Source organism: Gadus morhua, chromosome 19 (assembly GCF_902167405.1).
Source record: "Gadus morhua chromosome 19, gadMor3.0, whole genome shotgun sequence".
Classification (NCBI taxonomy): domain Eukaryota; kingdom Metazoa; phylum Chordata; class Actinopteri; order Gadiformes; family Gadidae; genus Gadus; species Gadus morhua.
In genome coordinates, this window is record NC_044066.1 from 14,723,291 (window position 1) to 14,745,851 (window position 22,561).

The following is a 22,561-nucleotide window of genomic DNA, read 5'->3' on the forward strand; positions in this document are numbered from 1 at the left end:
CGCAACAGTTTACTTTTGATACAACATTTCTACGAGAGAGCAGTTATTTATGTTGGTTATGGAACATGGAAACGACCTCAAATGTCTGTTTCAGGTTATGGGTTCCTCAGGAGCATCATTTCATGGTGCTCCACCTGGATCACTCAGGTCCTCTGGCACTGGCCTCTTAGTTACCCATGGCCCCCCCCTCTGGAACAGCCTGCCAGAGGAGCTGAGGACGTCACAATCTGTGAACACATTTAAAGGTCCCATGGCATGAAAATCACTTCACTTTATGAGGTTTTCTAACATTAACATGAGTTCCCTTAGCCTGCCTGTGGTCCCCCAGTAGCTAGAAATGGCGTTAGGTGTAAAACGAGCACTAGGTATCCTGCTCCGCCTTTGAAAAAATGAAAGCTCAGACGCTCAGATTTTATATTTGGCCCCATATCTCTTCATAAGGGGCCAAGTTACCTCCCCTTCCTCTGCCTTGCCCGCCCAGAGAATTTGGCCCGCCAATGAGACTGTGTGTGTGTGTGTGTGTGTGCTGCAACGCAAGTGTTGTACACTTCTTTGTTATTTGGATAGCTGCACTGCTGTTGGTGTTATGGCGCAAAACCCGTCTGGTTCTCTGACGTCGTAGTGGGGGCTATGTCATCCATCTTTGAGAAAGATTTTGGGGAGAGGAACTTTGGCTTTGACTCCCTGAAGTCGCCTACATGAACCGCGACATGGGGGAGATGGGGATTGTTGACCGCGATTGTCTCCGGCCGGGGCTCCGCTGCCTGCTGCCCCTGCCCCCCCCCCCGCCGAGAGGCACCTCCACTGCCGCCGCGAGGCAGCGGGCAGCGGTGCTCCGGCAGGAGCCACACCCCCACCCTCCCCCTTGACCCGCCGCTAAGAAGCGGCACGCTTGTGTAAAGCCCATTGTGGGACTGGCTCGTAGTGGCTGTAATTCTGCACCAAGGCTGAATTTCTTGAACGTCTTCCAGTACTGTATTAGGGCCCCACTAACGGCTACATAAAACCATCAAGAAAGTAGCATGCCATAGGAACTTTAAAAGAAACCTTAAAACATAACTAGTTCGGCATTCTCTTATTCTATTTTATTTATTTAGTTTTGTTTATTTATATTGTATTGTTAAGCACCACACAATAGCCAGGGGCTGCTGGAGACCATAGAGGCGGGGGAGTTTCACCCCTTAGACGGGGGGGGGGGGATTATTGAGTTGTGTTTTTCGATTCGTTAATTTAACTGACAAGTCGTTTGTTTGCCATATCTTTCTCGTTTTGTTACCAGGTTAATGAGATTTGGTCAGTTCAATTAATAAAAAAGTTTTATCCAATCGTTGTGTCGGTTATTTTCATCTGAAAATCATCCTTTGATTTCAGTCCATGGTTAAAAGTGCACCTTAAGGTTCCAGATGTTCAGTCTGCCCTCACGTCAATCACCACAGGTCCACAGCACCACGTTCAGTGTGGCCAACTTAGCGATTTTGTCGCTATATTTAGCGACTTTTCAGACACCTTTGGCGACTTCTTTTTTTTTTTTTAAGCGACAAGCGACAAATCTAGCTTCTTTTTCTGTTATTGGTGACTTGGCGACTTTTTGAGGTGAAAGCACGACGTAGACCTATCGCTATTATCTCTTTACAACGAGCAGCGGGTGCCTGCGCGGCCCCTCCCCCGTCTCAAAGCACTTACAGGCGGCCCAGTCCTCGCGCAGCAGTCCCTCCCAGCTGCTCTGTTAGCAGGAGCTAACAGGAGACGTTCACGCCTCGGCATCCGGGCTGCAAATGAATCCGCGTCCCGGCCAGCAAGCCGCCGCCGACTGATCCCGCCCCCTGGTTACAGTCAGGGCGGGATAATGTCATATTTTCTTTGTTTAAATAAAATAATAAATCACTGCACTAAATAAATCACTGTTAGAGTTTGACTCGCACTGCCTCAGGCTCAGTCACTACTCACCTCACCTTGTCCTCGGTGCGTGTGTGCCTTTCTGTGACAAATAGGCTACACAAACTTTCTTTACCATGTCGCAGTCAAAACTGTACCAACACAAATATAGAAAAGAGTGGGAAGCAAACACTGCTTTTAAGGGCTGGATAAAGCCGTTTATTGGAGACGATACACTAGCATACTGTCACTATTTCTGTGCCATAAACTATGTTTTTCTTAAAACGAGGTTGATACCATGCCAACTTTGTCATGTACAGGGGCCTTATATCAAGTCGTGTAAGTCTCCCTTGGATGGTGATGAAATTAGGGCTATAATGTTTTATGATGGCTATGCTATGGAGAAAACGAATGGGTTTTTTACTTCCGGTTATGTAAATTATGTGATGACGTCATCTAGCGACTTCTAGCGCCGGGGAGCCAATAGCTACTTTTCTTACTAAAGAGTTGGAAAAACTAAAAGGTAGACGAGGAGGCTAGGCTAACTGCAACGGAGCAAATGTGTATCAAGCTCAGGTTTATCAAGCTAACGTTTATCTGGGACGAGGAGAAGCTGAGATATTGTATATTCATGACATGATGGAAAGTTTAATCAGGCTGAACCCCGAGCGCAAGAAAACTCGGGAGTATCAACTTCAGGTAAGACCACTTTTGAAATGCACATTAGCCTAGTAGCTGTTGGTTTAATGGTCATGCCCTTGCTTTGCCTTTGAATAAGAACTATGTCGGTGTTCGATGCTCTTATCATGAAGTTATTTAATACATCTGGCTTTCATAACTATGGGTGTATGGACACGCGCTATACAAGTGGATTCGAGTTCCGAGTTCATCAAGTGTGCAACTTGTTTTTTAAAGGCAACAATCATGGCAGAAAACAAACTCATCCAATGTACATTTTTCAGCATAATGTATACGTATCTTTTTCCTATTGCTGGGGATGACGTAAAATGTTCAGATCTGCACATTTTGCGTGATTTCTCTCTCCCCCCCCACACCGTGTGTGTGTGTGGGTGTGGGTGTGGGTGTGGTGGGTCTGGGTATGCGCGCGCGCGTTGAGTGAGTGTGCCGACTACGGTCTGAGTCAAAGAACAGGAAAGGTTAACGCTAATTTTTTTTTTACAAGAAAGTCCTCTTTTACTTCGTATAACCTGATTTATGCAAAAATAAAGACGGATGAGATTAAATAACAAACATGTAAAACAACAACAAAACAATGAGAAATCTCAAAAACAAAAGGGACACATAAAAGTTACCCCAGCTTCCCAGGAAACCCCAGACATGGGAACGCAGCTGTATACTGACACCTGCTGCCATAGATATGTATTTAACCAAGACCTCAGAATTTCTTCCAAGTCTGACCCAGAAAGAAGGAATTGAACAGAAGGTAACAGTGTGTCATACTCTTTAATTAGTTCAGTAATTTGGTTATTGGTTGATAGCCTAGGCTACATAAGACACCTTGTAATTTTGTTTGAGGATGGCTTCCAAACCATAAGAAAACCTTTAGGGTCTATATCGCGGGAATAGCTTACTTGGACCCCGCTCAATGCCAAATGTGATTTTATTTGGCCTAATGACAGATATTAAAGTAACAACGATATTAATGACTCAGAATGAAATACTTTAAACTGTAACATAGCCTATGGATTATGTAGCCTATAAGCCAAGAGATTCAGTAAATTGATATTGACTGGTTCTTGCCGTGCTTAGCTTGAAAGGCACTTGTAATATAAATCAAATATAGGTTAAGCAACACCAAACTAACTAAGTTCTAGTTGGATTCCAACAAGGTCCACAGTCCACACAGAGAGGCAGAGAGACGGTAGACATGGGAGGAGGGAGAGAGACTAGAAGAGTTTCTGGAAAGGATCATGGAAGAGAGAAGTTCTCTGAAAAGCTCGTTGAGGTATCTTTCCGCCATCTTTCTCCTTGTTCAGATGTTGAAAATCCCATACAAATGCACATTAGATGTTCTCGTTCATTTTGATACCCTGGCCGTAATTTTAGGTTAAGTATTGAGCAGTACAAGCTAGGGCTGTCAACGAATATTCGAAGTTCGAATATTCGTTCGAAATGTATCCAAAAACGCGAATTCGAACGTGAAAGTTAATATTCGAATGTGAAAAAACACTCCCGCGGTACAAACGCCTCTATCTGCTTTGTGAATGAGCCTCTGTCTGTTCGCGATGTCCCTCATAATATTCGAATGTGAAAAAACACTCCCGCGGTACAAGTGGAACAGACTAGTATTGTGAAGCGCGAATGTATTTTATCCCCTCGGGGTTTCCGTACTTCGATATAGGTATTCCAGCTCGGCTATGCCATTCAATAAGCATCCGAAGTAGAGCTCAGGGAGCTAGTAGTCTGGCTGGTGAAAGCTGCTATAACGCAATGTTCTCGGCAAAGTCCGAGACAGCTTTTTTTTCATGAATCCGAACGGTGCGTAGTGCTGGCCCTTTCGCTGGCATGGTGAAAGACGTAGGCGACATGCATTTTTTTCTTTATCGATTTTAATAGGCCTTCTCGATAAATGGTAAGCAAAGCAAGGAACGTTACCACTAGCATACTTTGTAACATTCAGAAGCTTGCAGGTGTGGTGGTGAAATGCAAGCGATACAAAGTTGTGGCTTTTCATGATTAGGCCTCCACGTTACTGGGCTGTTTATAGGATATATATACAGGTGCTGGTCATATTATTAGAATATCATGAAAAAGTTGATTTATTTCATTAATTCCATTTAGAAAGTCAAACCTGTAGAATGTATACATTCATTCCAAACAGACTAATGCATTATAAGTGTTTTTTGCCAAAAAGAAGATGATTATAGCTGACAACCAATGAAAACCCTAAATTCAACATCTCAGAAAATTAGAATATGGTGAAAAGGTCAGATATTGAAGACACCTGGTGCCACACTCTAATTAGCTAACTAACTCAAAACACCTGGAAAAGCCTTTAAATGGTCTCTCGTTTTGATTCTGTATGACACACAATCATGGGGAAGACTGCTGACTTGACAACTGTCCAAAAGATGACCATTGATACTTTAAAGAAGGAGGGCAAGACACAAAAGGTCATTGCCAAAGAGGTTGGATGTTCCCAGAGCTCTGTGTCCAAGCACATTAATAGAGAGGCGAAGGGAAGAAAAAGATGTGGTAGAAAAGAGTGTACAAGCAAGAGGGATAAACGCGCCCTGGAGAGGATTGTCAAACAAAACCGATTCAAAAATGTGGGGGAGATCCACAAAGAGTGGACTGTAGCTGGAGTCAGTGCTTCAAGAAGCACCACACACCGACGTATGCAAGATATGGGCTTCAGCTGTCGCATTCCTCGTGTAAAGCCACTCTTGAATAAGAGACAACGTCAAAAGCGTCTCGCCTGGGCTCAAGACAAAAAGGACTGGACTGCTGCTGAGTGGTCCAAAGTTATGTTTTCAGATGAAAGTAAATTTTGTATCTCCTTTGGAAATCAAGGTCCCAGAGTCTGGAGGAAGACAGGAGAGGCACAGAATCCACGTTGCCTGAAGTCCAGTGTAAAATTTCCACAGTCAGTAATGGTCTGGGGTGCCATGTCATCTGCTGCTGTTGGTCCACTGCGTTTCCTGAGGTCCAGGGTCAATGCAGCAGTCTACCAGGAAGTTTTAGAACACTTTATGCTGCCTGCCGCGGACCAACTTTATGGAGGTGACGATTTCATTTTCCAACATGACTTGGCACCTGCACACAGTGCCAAATCTACCAGTACCTGGTTTAAGGACCATGGTATCCCTCTTCTTGATTGGCCTGCAAACTCACCTGACCTTAACCCCATAGAAAACCTATGGGGTATTGTGAAGCGGAAGATGCGAGATGCCAGACCCAACAATGCTGAAGAGCTGAAGGCCACTATTAAAGCAACCTGGGCTCTCATAACACCTGAGGAGTGCAACAGACTGGTCGACTCCATGCCACGCCGTATTGCTGCAGCAATTCAGGCAAAAGGAGCTGCAACTAAGTATTGATTGCCATACATGCTGAAACTTTCCATGTTCATACTTTTCAGTTGGCCCACATTTCTAAAAAATCATTTTTTGTACTAGTCGTAACTAATATTCTAATTTTCTGAGATACTGAATTTGGGATTTTCAGTAATTGTCAGTACTAATCATCCAAATTAAAAGAAATAAACATTTCAAATATATCACTCTGTGTGTAATGAATTGATATAATATGTAAGTTTCACGTTCTGAATATAATTACTGAAATAAATCAACTTTTTCATGATATTCTAATAATTTGACCAGCACCTGTATATCCCACTAATTTGAACCATGGTTTTGTCCAGTGCTTAATTTGTACGCCTGCAGCACGGGGCGCCAAAGTACCTATTCCCCACACAATGTTATGTCGTACTTCATTGATAACCGCTACGCAACGCATTTTTTTTTTTATACTGCTCGTGGCGGAGCTGGCGGAGTGCACGTCAGAGCTTCCGGAGCGCGCTCCCCCTTGCTCCCCCTCAAATTAAGCACTGGTTTTGTCGCATTATTGACATATTGACGGCAACTGCGTAAAATAGGCAACCAGATATTCGAATAGTTCGAATTCGTGATTTTTTTCCAAACGAACATTCAAATGTCATTTTTGAGCAATTTTGACAGCCCTAGTACAAGCTCTAATAAGCCAATGAAACTAAATAGCGGAGTATCTGCATTAATTGCGTTAAAGAAACAGTAATAAAAAAAACGTAACGTTATTTTAAAATGACAGCCCTAGTTTGAGGTATTTATTTGCTTTGTCAGACCTTAACCAAAACTTTATTTTCCTAAATATTTATAGTTTTCTTTTATCACAGACACATATATTGGTAGATGTTATTTTATTTACCTTGACATTTTTCGACGCGTTCTTATCAGCTGATGTGAAGACGGAAATATATCCTTCGAAACATGTCAAGGTTAGTTAGCTAGTTTTGATAGGGCAATATGTAAAGCGTCTTAGAGTACCATATTAAGCGCTATATCAATTTTATTTATTATTATTATTATTAAGGTAAAGAAAATAACATCTACCAATATATGTGTCTGTGATAAAAGAAAACTAAATATTTATCTTGTGTAGACACAAAGAATGCATTGCAACCACTTCATTTTCCTCTTCCCAAACGCGTGCATTTCACTAAACTTTTCACCCCCAACTAAAAGACGCAAGGGAGCAGCGATCAACAGAGAACGGTGCACGGAGGATGTTGTAGATCATGCTGCACTACAGTCAATGCGGTTGGTCCGAATCGATAGATCGGGAGATAGATCTAACATGCATGTTTTCTGTATATTCTGTGGTCTAGTAGTGAGTGATTTGGCAAACAAAAGTTGATTAATATCATCTTTAAAAAGATGGGCTATTTCTGGCGTGATATTTCTTCCGTGAGAGTGTGAGATTGATGCTGAAAGCGTTAGTGTCACCACGCCAGATGAATGAGAGTTGGCAACCCTTGTTTGAGACCAATACTTAGACATGTGTCTCACTCTTACTGGTTTACAGTCGTAGTGGATGATTTTTGAATACATTGTTGGGTTAACTCCATTGTCGTTCATTTTCGTAGGTTCGTGATTACAACCTATTGAACCAACTATTGAACCATGATACTGTATTATCATGGGAACCATGATACTGTATTATCATGATACTGTATTAGTTCCTTTGAGCTGGGCCAAACTGTAGGGACTAGGAGAGAGAGAGAGAGAGAGAGAGAGAGAGAGAGAGAGAGAGAGAGAGAGAGAGAGAGAGAGAGAGAGAGAGAGAGAGAGAGAGAGAGAGAGAGAGAGAGAGAGAGAGAGAGAGAGAGAGAGAGAGAGAGAGAGAGAGAGAGAGAGAGAGAGAGAGAGAGAGAGAGAGAGAGAGAGAGAGAGAGAGAGAGAGAGAGAGAGAGAGAGAGAGAGAGAGAGAGAGAAAAGCGGAGGGGGGGAGGGACCAGAGAGAGAAAGAGCGGAGGGGGGGAGGGACCAGAGAGAGAAAGAGCGGAGGGGGGGAGGGACCAGAGAGAGGGCATATATAATCAGTAGTTCATGTGGATTTCAACTAAAACCACGACAATGGTCTACTCTACTAAACTCACTCTTGTCCTGTTGGCTTTTTGTTCCTCTGTTATGCTGACCTGTGAGTATCATATTAATTAAGTTTACAGCATGCTCTATATCAGGGGTGTTCAACTAAAATAGAAAGAGGTCCTTCAAGATTTCTTTAAAGGGTAATTCCGGTGTGAAATGGTTTTGGGATATGTTTTGTATGATAAAGAGATGAAATGTCCTGAAATGTGAGATGAAATCCTACAACCTTTATATGTTGTTGTCCATTATGTGGAGAAGCTATTCATAACTGTTATTAGCTTGAAACATGTCATCAGAAGTAGCATAGACTAAAATAATTTACATCACTGCCTTCCAAGGTCCATCCATCTACATGTATGCATATACATGTCTGTCTATCCAGCTACTCGGTGTCTGTCCAGTGTTTATTTCCACACCTACACACGTGTATCTGTAGTGCGTACTATACCAAGTAGTCTTGTTTTGTTGGTCCTTTTTGTAACATCGTAACCATATCAAAGACGGTACGATAATGAACTGTTGTTAATGTTATCACCGGCCTCAGAAACGACCGCTGAATCGAAAAGTGCCCAGATGGTGTTCCCTGAGCCTCAATAAAGAGGTGTATTGAGACACTCTTTGCATCAATTCTGTTTTCTAGCAGGTGCTGACATCACTGAGGTGTCCACCAGAGAGGGAGACGATGCCATCCTACCGTGTGCTCTGGATTCCCCGGTGAACCTGAAAGATGAGGCGTTTGACTGGAAGAAGGAGCCGCAGGAGGTGTTCTTCTATATAAAGGGCAAGGACTACAACAACGGCCGGGAGGGACAAGACCCCCAGTTCGTGAACAGGGTGGGCCTTACCCAAGGGGGGCTGCAGGCCGGCAACGCCTCTGTGGTCCTGTCCAGTGTGACCCAGGCAGACAGTGGAGTGTATAAGTGCCTAATTCTTACGAGACAGACACACAGATGGATCCGGCTGACTGTAGGTGAGTGATTGGTCTGGTTTGTTCAAGTCTCTCGCTCTCAGCTCTCACCTACAGCACCTTAAGTTTAATTTGACCGTAAGGGTTCTTTGTCTTTGTACCACACGGACGAGGGCTGGGGTAGGTCTCGTTTTAGGGCCTGGGCAGGGGGGTAGGTGTTGGGTCAGAGTCCTGGGCAGAGGGGTAGGTGTTGGGTCAGGGTCCAGGTGTGTCGGCTGGTACACCGGGCTTCAAAAATCCTATTTTCCGAAGCCACAAGATGGCAGAACTTAAATAAGTTTAGTTTGACTCTTAGTTTGGTCAGTATGCTACACATGGTTGTGCACTTATTGTATGTTTTACGTTGTGTACGTCCTGGCACTTAAAGGTTGTATCAGCGATGTTGGGCGACGTCACTTCTGTTGGTATTTGAAGCAAGATCCCAAACAAACAGAGCCCGCTCACCCCTCCCTTCCGCGTTTCGTGCTTCCAGTAAAACCTATCATGAACGCAGCGCAAAACCAGCGGGTTGTCAGGAAAGATCAGATGAAGGTGATCATTTATGTTCTGGCGTAGAATCGCTGATACAACTTTTAATGTACGCACTTATTGAATGTTGTATGTCCTTGTACTTAAAAAACGTTCTTAGCATTGTGTAGCATCTTATCCTAGCTACCTTTTGTTGTGCACGGGGAATGTGTTAGCCTAACGATTGTGAGTGCTTGGCACTCGATTCTATGAACATCCCTACTGTACCACTGATAGATTGTTGTTTCTCTTTATCCTGACAAATGTACTTACTGTAAGTCGCTTTGGATAAAAGCGTCTGCTCAACGCCCTCAATTTAAACGACTTAACGCCCTCCTGCCCACAGTGGTAAAGTCTCTGTTGAGGGTGGAGGTGGTAGAGGCTCCCCCGTCCTCCGGCTGGATGCGGCTGTCCTGCGTCTCCAGAGTAGGCCAGCCCCAGCCCAGCGGTCTGGAGTGGCAGACCCCCAACGGAACTGTGATCCCTGCAGAAGAAGCACCGCCGGCCGCCTCCTCAGACAGCGACGGCCGCGACTCCATCAGTCAGACGGTGAAGGTGACCGAGCCAGGCAGCTACACCTGTCTGGCCCGGCAGCAAGGCGTCCACCCTGACGTCAGAGACACCATCCGAGTGTTTGGTGAGTGTTTCCAGTCAGCTGTTTTGATGGGACTGTTGAGCACAGAAACATGTTAATGGTCCTGAGAATAACACTCTCCTCTCTCCCCTCTCCTATGGTTCAGGCCATTGGTTGACCGGCGATCATGAAGAGGTCCTCGGGAATGGTCTATGGACGGCCATTGGTGTTTCTTTTATTATTGTTTTTGTTCTCTTGATTTTATCAGTTGTAGTTAATATTTGCCAATTTGCCAAAACTAATAACTGTAGGAAAGGTCATGGTCAACAAGCAGTCCCTGATTCTGATAGTTCTGATTGAAGCGGAGCCTATTGGTCCTGTCCCCGTCGTGATGCCGCTGTACAGCTGAACGTACCGTCTTTCGGTTGAGTGACAGACACTTTTGGTCATCTGAAGGTGGACAGTTGTGTCTCAACAGTTTACTTTTGATACAAAATTTCTATGAGAGAGCAGTTATTTATGTTAGTTATGGAAAATGGGAACAACCTCAAATGGCTGTTTCAGGTTATGGGTTCCTCAGGAGCATCATTTGAATTTGGCCCCATATGTCTCATACTGTGTGTGTGTGTGTGTGTGTGTGTGTGTACGCGTGTGTACACACTGCAACGCAAGTGTTGTACACTTCTTTGTTATTTGGATAGCCGTACTGCTGTTGGTGTTATGGCGCAAAACCCGTCTGGTTCTCTGACGTCTCTGGTTTTTCCACAAAGAAAATCGTAGTGGGGGTTATCTCAGCCATGGTTGAGAAAGATTTGGGGGAGAGGAACTTTGGCTTTGACTCCCTGAAGTAGCCTACATGAACCGCAGCATGGAGGAGAAGGGGATTGTTGACCGCGATTGTCTCCCCCTGGGATCCTGCTGCCCCCGCCCCCCCCGCCGCGAGGCACCACCGCCGCGGCGAGGCACCACCACAGCGAGGCACCACCCCTGCCGCGAGGCCGCGCCTCGGCAGCAGTGCTCCGGCAGGAGCCACACCCCCACCCTCCACCTTGACCCGCCTCTAAGAAGCGGCACGCTTGTGTAAAGCCCATTGTGGGACTGGCTCGTAGTGGCTGTAATTCTGCACCAAGGCTCAGTTTCTTGAACGTCTTCCAGTACTGTATTAGGGGCCCACAAACGGCTACATAAAACCATCAAGAAAGTAGCATGCCATAGGATCTTTAAAAGAAACCTTAAAACATAACTAGTTCGGCATTCTCTTATTCTATTTTATTTATTTAGTTTTGTTTATTTCTATTGTATTGCTAAGCACCACACAATGGGGGGGGGGGGGGGAGACTGTGTACAAAGAAGTTGATCATGTTTATTGAGTTTTTTCGATTCGTTAATTTAACTGAAAAGTAGTTTGTTTGCCATATATTTCTCGTTTTGTTTCCATGTCAATGAGATTTGGTCAATTCAAATAATAAAAAAGTTTTATTCAATCGTTGTCGGTTATTTTCATTTGAAAATTATACTTTGATTTCAGTCCATGGTTAAGGTTCCAGATGTTCAGTCTGCTCTCACGTCAATCACCACAGGTCCACAGCACCACGTTCGGTCCACCCACATTGTGTCAACAGGCACGCGACAGAAATGGCCGAAAGCGGATTCCGGATTTCATGATGAACCCCTTAAGTGCAGAATTTAACCGTTAAAAATAGCAGAATTAACCCGTTAAAAAAGCATTAGAAACCGAATAAACTGACAGCAGCACACGCACTGATAACGTAAAGGTAGACGAGGACCAGGAGACGATGAGGCTATAGGGCAAACTGCACCCAAGTAAATGTGTATCAAGCTCAGGTTTTCAAGCTAACGTTTATCTGGGACGAGGAGAAGCTGAGATATTGTATATTAGCGACATGATGAAAAGTTTAATAAGGCTAAACCCCGAGCGCAAGAACACTCGGGAGTATCAACTTCAGGTAAGACCACTTTTGAAATGCACATTAGCCTACTAGTAGCTGTTGGTTTGATGGCCATGCCCTTGCTTTGCCTTTGAATACGAACTATGCCGGTGGTCGATGCTCTTATCATTAAAGGGACTCTTACCTTTGTTGCATTTTTACACTTTTTTTGGATAAGGTTAAATTGGTATTAATAAGGTAATAACACTCTAATATGCAAGACAGACCAACCAGGAGTAAAAACAAACAATTATTTTACTCTCATAATATTTAGTGAAAACTTCAACCAATAAAATTCTTCGGACCGAATGACCTTATTGGCCGACAGACCTGTCTGTTTGCTGCATGGATATATAAGGTTTTCCGTCTGCTTCTTGTGGCGCATTCGGGCCCGCGTCATCAAGGCGCGTCCTCAACTAGAGGGTTTGTTTTGATTCCACGGCAGACAGTAGCGAGTAGCGACCGTAGCGACTGACGATGGCAGACCAAAGTGGTCCACGGCGTACTGAAACTGCACCATTCAGTCCGATTAGGGGACTCATCTCGGACTCAGACTCACAGAGTTACCCTCCTCTGGAGCCTCAGGAAGACCTCCAGACTGTTGGCCACCAACTGCACCATTCAGTCCGACAAGGGAACCCGATTCGGCCTCAGAAGCCAAGTGGTCCCGCTCCCCTGGATGATTCTCAGGACCTCCAGACCGTTGGCAACCAACCGCACCACTCAGTCCGATTAGGGGACCCGTTTCGGACTCAGACGCAAAGTTGTCCCGCTACTCTGGAGCTCCGGGAAGACCTCCAGACCGTTGGCACCCAACCGCACCACTCAGTCCGATTACGGGACCCATTTCGGACTCAGACGCGACGTTGTCCCGCTACTCTGGAGCTACAGGAAGACCTCCAGACCGTTGGCACCCAACCGCACCACTCAGTCCGATTACGGGACCCATTTCGGACTCAGACGCGACGTTGTCCCGCTACTCTGGAGCTACAGGAAGACCTCCAGACCGTTGGCACCCAACCGCACCATTCAGTCCGATTAGGGGACCCATTTCGGCCTCAGACGCTACGTTGTCCCGCTACTCTGTTTGTAATGCTCATACACCTTTCTTATACTCAGTGGGACCACTGTCCTTCAACATGGGGCCTCAAAACGGTATCACACGAAGCCCATAAAATTACAGTGAGCCACCTGCTAAATTTCTTGTTTACTAGACCCCTGGTAGATATTATGACCCCTGGGAGTCTAAACATAACCCATGGGAGTCTAAACATAACCCATGGGAGTCTAGAACTTTTGTACTGTAGCGACCCTGGGACAGTTAAATAGTTTGTGTGTTATGTGTTACATTATATTTCGTTGTCCGCTATGCCAGTTGTTCTATGTGCATGTATTGTAATGTTATTCTTGTCAATCAGCGTGGGGGCGAATCATTAGGTCAGCTGGGGGAGGGCCTTGGAAGAACAGGAGGGTGGGGGCCTGCACGCGAGTGAGACCGTGTTGGGGGTTGCCGGGGTAACCGGGGTTTGTTTTGTGTCGGTTTTCTGCCGTTGGTTACAATGTTACGGGTTTCAGTGACCTGGTTTTGGTTCATTAAAACTACCTTCAACTACTAATGACTCGACATCATTATGTCACCGGCGAGGTCGTTACAGTACTCTAAAAAATAACGCTTAGTTTTGTACTCTAAAAAATAACGCTTAGGGGGTGGGGCATTGGAGGAAGGCGGGATGATTTGAATGTGCTGTAATTCTCAAATGCAACAAAGGTGAGAGTCCCTTTAAGATATTTAGTAAATCTGGCTGTCATAACTGGGTGTAACAGGGAGAGCGTTCGCCGACTGGGTGACCGACCCTTCCTCCGCCCCGTCTACTCTAAGTGGGAGATTAGCAGCGGTGCTGAATAAATAGGGCACAGGTTTCACGGGAGGCACTCTCCTGTCTTGCTGGGACCACTCGTGGGGATTTCTTGTCTCTTGTCCCTCCTGCACCGTGTTGCAGAACGTTACAGGTATGCGCTCTGATTCCTCTACTAACGCTGTTGGTTCTCTGAGTTGGAGAAGTTAGAATGTTCTGTTTATCTTCTAGCCGGTGGCGTACTGCTCTTCCGGGATTGTAACACAGCCGTGTGGTTGTTGGCTCCTCAACATTGTGAGCGTGTACTTGTTGACCTCGCATTCAGGTAGGCTGTTGAAGCCTTTCGTTTGATCAGGATATGGATTAATTAGCAAGGTTGCTTAATGTAGAATTACGTTGCTGCGTTTCTAGTATTCGGACGCGGTGGTCCTCTGTCTGGGTCCTGGCTCTCTATCTTCCGGCTCTCTATATCTCTGCAGCTATACGGTCGGTGTTCTGTCCACTAGTCAATTATATACATTTACAGTGTAATCTTATTGTATGACTATGCACTCCTCTCAGGGTCTGTGGCGTTTCGTGGGGTTGCTGTTCTGTTCCCCTTGCCTGTGCGGCCCAATATCCCAGTTGTCGTGAGCTTCTCTCCTCGTCTTCCTGGCCTGCTCGTCCTATTTCTGCTAGCTGTCAAGTTGGACTACTTGCTCGAGGCTTCTGCTCGGGGTGCCTGCGTGTGTATTTGAATGCTAGTGCATGTCGTGGTGTTTGGGTGCTTCTCGTTGTTTTGTCGTTTTGTTTGTATGTTTGTATGCTAGAATAAGCGTTGGTGGCTCCGTCGCTTGCTGGCTTCCTCCCCTGCTTGTGGCTAAATGTATCCCGCTCTAGTTGTGTAATTCCCTTCTTTTTTTTTTTTTAATGCGTGTGCAGTGTTATTTTCATAGTTTGGTTAAGTTTATATCTTGTGATTTGCAGTGAAAAAAGCATGTTTTGTTTTTGTACAGGGATTTTTCACCAAGGAAGTAGGGCATTCGTCGGGGTCAGCAAGGTAGCTTGAATAGGAAGTCACCTTGCATACTTGTGGATCCATGAATTGCTATACTCTGTGTATTTGAAGACGGACAAATAAATTATCTTTTGTATCAGATAAACCTTGCGTCTCTCCTCCATTCTTCAGACTATTAAGTATAACTTGGCTATTTCACATGTGGGTGTGTGCAGGGCCGACGGACTGCGGGGGAAAGTGAGGCAGTCGTGGGGGTGCCCAAGGCAGAGGGGGGGCCCATGGCAATTAAAAAAAAAAACTTTTGAATTATCCACCAGCCCATAGTGTTAGGAGTCGCTGGGTGTGTGGACAGTACGCGCTATATGCACGTGGATTCGAGTTCCGAGTTCATCAAATTTGCAACTTGTTTTTTTAAGGCAACAATCATGGCAGAAAACAAGCACATCCAATGTAAAATTTTCAGCATAATTTATACGTATCTTTTTCATATTGCTGGGGATGACGTAACATCATGTTCGTATCGGCACATTTTGCGTGATCTCCCGCCCCTGTGTGTGTGTGTGTGTGTGTGTGTGTGTGTGTGTGTGTGTGTGTGTGTGTGTGTGTGTGTGTGTGTGTGTGTGTGTGTGTGTGTGTGTGTGTGTGTGTGTGTGTGTGTGTGTGTGTGTGTGTGTGTGTGTGTGCCTGTGTGTGAGTGAGCCTGTGTGTGAGTGAGCCTGTGTGTGAGTGAGCCTGTGTGTGAGTGTGCCTGTGTGTGAGTGTGCCTGTGAGTGAGTGAGTGTGCCTGTGAGTGAGTGAGTGTGCCTGTGAGTGAGTGAGTGTGCCTGTGAGTGAGTGAGTGAGTGTGCCTGTGAGTGAGTGAGTGAGTGTGCCTGAGTGTGTGTGTCCCGCGCTGAGAGGCGACGGGTGCGATGGATATCTGATTGGCTAACGCGACGGGGCGGGCCTTGCAATATACGCCGCTCGCCAATATCGCCATATATAAGAGCTCTCGCTCCTTTAAAGCGCTAGTCGGGCGCCTCTTTCTCAGCTGGAGATGTCTGCGGCGTGTTTCCCCCTCGGCCTGTGTGCTCTGTTAACCTGGGTTTTGTTGACCTGTGAGTATCATTTTAATAAGTTAACATCTAGTTTGCTCTACTAACCGCGGTTGTGTTGTGTCTCCTCGGACGGGTCCGAACTGTCTCTCTTTTTAGGTCTTACCTGTTGTGACCCCGGGTAGTAAGGGCACATATAGAGAGAGAGAAAGAGTGAGAGTGTGCACAAAGACAGACACACACTGCTGATAGTACGCGACTGTTGTCGCGTACTATCAGCAGTGTGTAGCTGAACATGTCTTTGGCGAATCTGTCCCTCGGCCTGTGTGCTATTTGGACCTGTCCAAATAGCACACCTGACTCACAGGTCAACACAACGTTGACCTGTGAGTATCAGGTTAATTAAGTTAACATCTAGTTAGTGATGCGTCTCCTCCGGCTCCGCTCCGTCCCCCTCTCGGACGGGTCCGAACTGTCTCTCTTTTTAAGTGTTTTAAAACCTTTCCAGGGTCGAATCTGTTATGGAATAGTCGGAATGAAAAACGGGCAAATAGGCTACTCTGTTGAAAGGCTGCAAAACGAACTTTTAAATTCACTGGTGCTCTCTCTTCAGCGGGTTCTCAAAGATTCAATGTGTTTTTCCATGAGGACTCGTGTGAGTAAGCCTACAGTGAGTTCTTTATAAACCCGTTACGATCCCGGAAAGTGAGAGGCAAATCTCCACCCAAAGGTTTTTATTGGGATCCCCGTCTTGAATTAAGACGCATGATAGTTCTGTGGTCACGTCCTGGTGATGTTGTGGATTTAAACAACACATTCTAACACTTTATCAATATACGAGAGGTCGAGAAGGTTTGAAAGATAAAGACTTTATTATCACTTGCACGGAAGTAAGGGACGCATAAAAGTTACCCCAGCACCCTAGGCATGGGAACACAGCTGTATACTGTCTGCTGCCATAGTGCGTTATGGTGTGTGCGCTATGTGCAACTTGTCGTCAGGTGGCAAGCCGCCCCTTCCTCCTGTTTAGTCCACTGTCTACCGCCGCCGGATTCAGAAAACTCGGCAGAAAACTCGGCAGAAAACTCGTGGCCACGCCCACAGCGCACTATATAAAAAGGATCGAGACGCGAAGGAAAACAATTGACTGCGGGCTTTAGAGCTGTATCACTGAAAGATGTCAGTTGCGTGTCTCGCCCTCGGACTGCTGTGTGCTATTTGGACCTGCGTTGCTTTGACCTGTGAGTATAATGTTTATTAAGTTAACATCTAGTTTGTGTTGCGTCTCCTCCGCTCCGACCGCCGCTCGGACGGGTCCGAACTGTATCTCTTTTTAAGTCTTTCAAACCCTTTCCAGTGTCGAATCTGTTATGGAATAGTCGGAATGAAAAACGGGCAAATACTCTGTTGAAAGGCTGCAAAACAAACTTTTAAATTCACTGGTGCTCCCTCTTCAGCGGGTTCTCAAAGATTCAATGTGTTTTTCCATGCGGACTCGTGTGAGTAAGCCTACAGTGCTGGTGAGAGCCAAACAGTACAGTACTGATGTCAGCCGAACAGTACAGTACTGGTGACAGCCGACCAGTACAGTACAGGTAAGAGCCGACCAGTAGTCCTACAGTACAGGCGAGAGCCGACCTGGTTTGAGCCGAGTAGTCTGAATGAAAAACGGACAGATACTCATTAGTACTGGTGGAGCACTGTGGTACAGTGTACATTGAGGGCTTACCTCCAAAGGTTTTTATTGGGATCTTAAGACGCAGGGTGGTTCAACTTCTGTGGTCACGACATGGCCTGGTGATGTTGTGGATTTAAACAACACATTCTAACACTTTAACAAAATAAGAGGTCGTTAAGGTTTGAAAGATAAAGACTTTAGGCTATTATCACTTGCACGGAAGTAATAGCAAAACCTGAGTTGGTTCGATAAAGATTTGTTGTAAGCAACTTGGTCCCCCACACAGAGCGTGCGCCCCACACAGAGCGTGTGTGTGGGGCTCCTTCGTCTAGCCGCGCCCACAGCAGTTCCCCGTCAGAGCGTTGTTGCGCCTCGTTCTCAGCTGTAGTGTGTGGCTGGATATGTCTGCGGCGCGGCATTTTTCCCCCTCGGCCTGTTTTCTCTGTTAACCTGGGTTGTGTTGATCTGTGAGTATCATTTTAATAAGGTAACACCTTGTTTGCTCTACTAACCGCATTTGTGTTGTGTCTCCTCCGCTCGGACGGGGCCGAACTTTCTCTCTTTTAAGTCTTTCCAGTGTCGAATCTGTTATGGATTAGTCTGAATATTCTGAATGGAAAACGGACGGATACTCTGTTGAAATGCTGCAAAATAAGCGTTTAAATTCACGTCTGATGCCCTCCAAGCAGCGAGGTACAACCGACGATGTCCTGGTGAGAGCCCACCAGTAGCCTACTGGTCAGGTGAGGGCCGACCAGTACTGTACTGGTCGGCCCTCTGTTATGGAATAGTCTGAATGAAAAACAGACAGATACTCTGTTGAAAGGCTGCCGAACTAACTTTTAAATTCACGTGTGCTGCCCTCCAAGTGGGAGGCAAACAACCGACGAGGTACCTGTAGGCCTACCTGGTACCATGTGAGAGCCGACCAGTACAGTACTGGTGAGAGCCGACCAGTACAGTACTGGTGAGAGCCGACCTACCGTATTGGTGTGAGCCGACCAGTACAGTACAGGTCAGAGCCGACCTACTGTAATGGTTTGAGCCGAGTAGTCTGAATGAAAAACGGACAGGCTACTCATTAGAACTCGTGGAGCACTGTGGTAGGCTACAGTGTACATTGAGGTCTTACTGTTGTGACCCCGGGAAGAGAGGGACAAACCTCCACCCAAAGGTCTTTATTGGGATCTAAGATGCAGGGTGCTTCAACTTCTGTGGTCACGACATGGCCTGGTGATGTTGTGGATTAAACCCCACACTTTAACACGTAAACAAAATACGGTTGAAAGGTAAAGACTTTATTATCACTCACACAGTATTAACCAAACATGAGTTCGGTTTGACAAAGCAATTTTATCAGCAACTTGGTCTGCCACAGGGCGTTATGTTGTGTGCGCTATGTGCAACTTGTCCTCAGGTGGCAAGCCGCCCCTTCCTCCTGTTTAGTCCACTGTCTACCGCCGCCGGAGTCACTATTCAGAAAACTCGGTGGCCACGCCCACTAGCGCACTATATAAATTAACCCCCAGAGTCGGGAGGGAAAACAGTCGACGCGTGCTTTAGAGCTGTATCACTGAAAGATGTCAGTTGCGTGTCTCGCCCTCGGACTGCTGTGTGCTATTTGGACCTGCGTTGTGTTGACCTGTGAGTATAATGTTTATTAAGTCAACATCTAGTTTGTGTTGCGTCTCCTCCGCTCCGACCGCCGCTCGGACGGGTCCGAACTGTCTCTTTTTAAGTCTTTCAAACCCTTTCCAGTGTCGATCTGTTATGGAATTGTCTGACAGACAGACAGACAGACAGACAGACAGACAGACAGACAGACAGACAGACAGACAGACAGACAGGGAGAGAGGGAGAGAGGGAGAGAGAGAGACAGAGAGAGAGAGAGACACACAAAGAGAGACAGAGACAGACAGAGAGACAGCGAGAGAGGGAGAGAGAGACACAGAGAGACAGCGAGAGAGGGAGAGAGAGAGAGACAGAGAGAGAGACAGACAGACAGGGAGAGAGAGACAGAGAGACAGAGAGAGACACAAAGAGACACAGACAGACAGACAGAGAGACAGACACAGACAGACAGACAGACAGACAGACAGACAGACAGACAGACAGACAGACAGAGAGAGACATCGAGAGTGGGAGAGAGAGACGCAGAGAGACAGAGAGAGACAGACAGACAGACAGACAGAGAGACAGCGAGAGAGGGAGAGAGACACAGAGAGACAGCGAGAGAGGGAGAGAGAGAGACAGAGACAGACAGACAGAGAGACAGCGAGAGAGGGAGAGAGGGACAGAGAGACACAGAGAGACAGCGAGAGAGCGAGAGAGAGAGAGAGAGAGAGAGGGACGGACGGACGGACGGACGGACGGACGGACGGACGGACGGACGGAGAGAGCGAGAGAGCGAGAGAGCGAGAGAGCGAGAGAGCGAGAGAGCGCCAAAGGGGCGAGAGAGAGAGCGCCAAAGGGGCGAAAAAATAAATAAATATAAAGCTGTGCTTTATATGAGCTCTCTGTCAGAGCGCTGTCGGGTGCCTCTTTCTCAGCTGTAGTGTGTCGCTGGAGATGTCTACGGCCTGTTTCCCCCTCGGCCTGTGTGCTCTGTTAACCTGGGTTTTGTTGATCTGTGAGTATATCAGACATAGCTGATAGCGGCTCCGCTCTGTCCGTCCCCCTCTCGGACGGGTCCGAACTGTCTTTCTTTTTAAGTATTTTAAAACCTTTCCAGTGTCGAATCTGTTATGGAATAGTCGGAATGAAAAACGGGCAAATACTCTGTTGAAAGGCTGCAAAACAAACTTTTAAATCCACTGGTGCTCTCTCTTCAGCGGATTCTCAAAGATTCAATGTGTTTTTCCATGCGGACTCGTGTGAGTATAAGCCTACAGTGAGTTCTTTATAAACCCGTTGCGATCCCGGAATGTGATAGACAAACCTCCACCCAAAGGTTTTTATTGGGATCACCGTCATGAATTAAGACGCATGATGGTTCTGTGGTCACGGACTGGTGGTGTTATGGATTTAAACAACACATTCTAACACTTTGTCAATATACGAGAGGTCGCGAAGGTTTGAAAGATAAAGACTTTATTATCATTTGCACGGAAGTAATAGCCAAACCTGAGTTGGTTTGATAAAGATTTGTTGTAAGCAACTTGGTCCCCCACACAGAGCATGTGCACTGTCTCTCCCGGCTGATCACAGACCTGCGTCTAGCCGCGCCCACAGCAGTTCCCCGTCAGAGCGTTGTTGCGCCTCGTTCTCAGCTGTAGTGTGTGGCTGTATATGTCTGCGGCGCGGTATGTTTCCCTCTCGGCCTGTTTACTCTGTTAACCTGGGTTTTGTTGATCTGTGAGTATCATTTTAATAAGTTAACGCCTAGTTAACGGGGGACGGGGCCGAATTGTCTCTCTTTTTAAGTTACAAACCTGCTCCACCCAAAGTTTTTTATTTGGTTCGCTGTCGCTTTGTCCACTAAAAATAGGCCACATCATGGTGCATTCCAGTGTGCTGTAGCGTCGGCGAAGGAACCACACAGCAGTCAGATTACACCGCACGACCACGAGAACTGCCTTTATTGAACACCACAGAACACACAACCAATACAGGGCTTATCCCAACAACATAAACAACTTGGTGGTGGACGGTGCACCGTTTTCCCTAACTCCATCCTCACCTAAGTGTACACTTATAACTGCACCACTGCAACCACCTAATGTCAGTACCGCCAAGGACCCGGGAGGGCGCGGGAAGGTCCAACTAATAATGGTCTGAACCCTCCCAGGGTGCTTTGTGGTACTAGGGACCATCGTCCACGCCCACAGTCGCCACAGCACCTACCCACCTGTCTGCCTGCCCAGGCCCATCTACAAATATGCACTCTGTCTGTCTATCCATCTTCTCTGTGTCTGTCCAGTGTTTATTTCCATACCTACACACGTGTATCTGTAGTGCGTATTATACCCAGTACGCTTAGCCAAACGGCTTGTGTGCCCTGTCTTATTGGTCCTTTTTGTAGCATCGTAACCAGATCAAAGACGGTACGATAATGAACTGTGTTCTTAATGTTCTCACCGGCCTAAGAAACGACCGCTGAATCTAACAGTGCCCAGATGTCGTTCCCTGAGCCTCAATACAGCCTAGTTATTGAGACACTCGCGTGCCCTGAGTCTAAATACAGCGGTGTATTGAGACACTTGTTGCATCAATTGTGTTTTCTAGCAGGTGCTGACATCACTGAGGTGTTCACCAGAGAGGGAGACGATGCCATCCTACCGTGTGCTCTGGATTCCCCGGTGGACCTGACAGATGAGGCGTTTGACTTGAAGAAGGGGAAGCAGGAGGTGTTCTTCTATATACAGGGCAAGGACTACAACGACGGCCGGGAGGGACAAGACCCCCAGTTCGTGGGCAGGGTGCGCCTTCTGCAAGGGGGGCTGCAGGCCGGTGACGCCTCTGTGGTCCTGTCCAGTGTGACCCAGGCGGACAGTGGAGTGTATAATTTCGTAATTCTTACGAGACGGACACACAGTCACAGATATATCCGGCTGACTGTAGGTGAGTGATTGGTCCGGTTTGTTCAAGTCTCTCGCTCTCAGCTCTCACCTACAGCACCTTTTAAGTTTAATTTGACCGTAAGGGTTCTTTGTCTTTGTACCACACGGACGAGGGCTGGGTCAAGTCCTGGGCAGGGGGGTAGGTGTTGGGTCAGAGTCCAGGTGGGTCAGGGCCGGGGCAGGGGGGTAGGTCTCGTGTTAGGGCCGGGGCAGAGCGGTAGGTCTCGTGTTAGGGCCGGGGCAGAGCGGTAGGTCTCGTGTTAGGGCCGGGGCAGAGCGGTAGGTCTCGTGTTAGGGCCGGGGCAGAGCGGTAGGTGTTGGGTCAGGGTCCAGGTGGGTCGGCTGGTACACTGGGCTTCAGATTAAATAAGCTGAACTTAAATAAGTTTAGTTTGACTCTTAGTTTGGTCAGTATG

The 22,561-nt window shown here is 46.6% G+C and overlaps 1 protein-coding gene and 1 long non-coding RNA gene across 3 annotated transcripts in view; both read left to right on the forward strand.

Moving 5' to 3' along the window:
• Positions 1 to 22,561, forward strand: part of LOC115532652 (uncharacterized) — a 51,008-nt gene that overhangs the window by 3,509 nt on the left and 24,938 nt on the right. The gene's annotated exons all lie outside the window — the stretch shown is intronic.
• Positions 13,810 to 15,019, forward strand: LOC115532476 (uncharacterized). Of its 2 annotated transcripts, none has more exons than XR_003974051.1 (4): positions 13,810 to 14,031; positions 14,109 to 14,202; positions 14,289 to 14,363; positions 14,439 to 15,019. It is a non-coding gene; the product is annotated as an uncharacterized LOC115532476 (long non-coding RNA). The 2 variants fall into 2 exon arrangements; XR_003974050.1 differs by having other exon boundaries at positions 14,873 to 15,019.